Consider the following 1,242-nt stretch of genomic DNA (forward strand, 5'->3'; position numbering starts at 1 on the left):
TAAGCAAGGTACCAGGAGAGCGCTCAGAACAGCTCCCGGCACACAGTCAGTGCTCAATAAACGTCAGATGTTACCTTCCTAAAGAAAAAAAGTATGAAGTAGAATTTTTATGTACTGACGTGGACGTCTCAGAACAAGCCATACAGTATGAGCTCCTTTTGGTCTCCTTTTTCTAAGCCAAAACAAGAGAGAGGAAAAAAATTGGATTGGATTTTGAAAAAAAAAAGTCAGGAACTCCCCAAAGGCCTGCTCCTCGAGCCAGGGAGGGAGGAGCGGACCAGAAGCACCTTCCTGAGTGCACACCAATGCTGAGTTCTTCCCTGGTGGGGTCCCAGGTGAGTCAGCTCCCAGGCTCGCGGAGGAGGGACAGGAAAGGGAGGGAACAAAAGGGCCACTGGGTGTGGCAGGTTCCCCCACCATCTGAACTCGGGTTGCTGGATTCAGAGTCCAGAGTGCTGAACATTACATGCTGGAACTGGCTGCTGCCGGGTGCCCTCAACAGGATGGGATCAGGGATGCAGGTGGAGCCGCAGGGCGGAAAAGGAGAGTCTGTAGCAGAGGATGGTTTCGATCCATCGACCTCTGGGTTATGGGCCCAGCACGCTTCCGCTGCGCCACTCTGCTGGCTTCATCCACCTCTGCTGGCTCAGATGGTGACCATTCTGACAGCCTCCCGAGCTGCAGCGACCCCTACCGGCCAGGGGGAACTAACCCGTGATTAACTGGTCACCAGCTGGGCAAGGCAGTGCCCAGTTGCAAATAAACTAGACTTTTGTTTTCCCTCCCTCAATTTAGGAAGACGATCTATGAATTCATGTCCTTTTCTGCTGTTAAAGACAAAATATTGGCCGGGCATGGTGGCTCATGCCTGTAATCCCAGCAATTTTGGAGGCTGAAAGCTGACTTGAGCCCAGAAGTTCGAGACCAGCCTAAGCAACATAGCAAGACCCTGTCTCTACAAATAATTAAAAAAAATTAGCCAGGCATAGTGGTGCATGACTATAGTCCTAGCTACTCGGGAGGCTGAGGTAGGAGGATTCCTTGAGTCCAGGAGTTGAAGGCTACACTAAACTGTGATTGCACCACTGCACTCCAGCCTGGGAAACAGAGTGGAGACCCTCTATCAAAAAAATAAACATCACCAGACCCAGTGGTGCACACCTGTAGTTCCAGCTACTTGAGAGGCTGAATCAGGAGGATCCCTGAGGTCTGAAGTTTGAGGCCGTGGTGCACCATGATCGC

General features: G+C 51.4%; 1 non-coding gene across 1 annotated transcript; it reads right to left on the minus strand.

The window, feature by feature from the left end:
* Positions 1–552: 552 nt before the first annotated feature.
* TRNAM-CAU lies at positions 553–624 on the minus strand. Its single transcript has one exon. It is a non-coding gene; the product is annotated as a tRNA-Met (tRNA).
* Between the last annotated feature and the right edge of the window lie 618 nt (positions 625–1,242).

This window comes from Propithecus coquereli, unplaced genomic scaffold (assembly GCF_000956105.1).
Source record: "Propithecus coquereli isolate 6110/MARCELLA unplaced genomic scaffold, Pcoq_1.0 Scaffold501, whole genome shotgun sequence".
Taxonomy (NCBI): domain Eukaryota; kingdom Metazoa; phylum Chordata; class Mammalia; order Primates; family Indriidae; genus Propithecus; species Propithecus coquereli.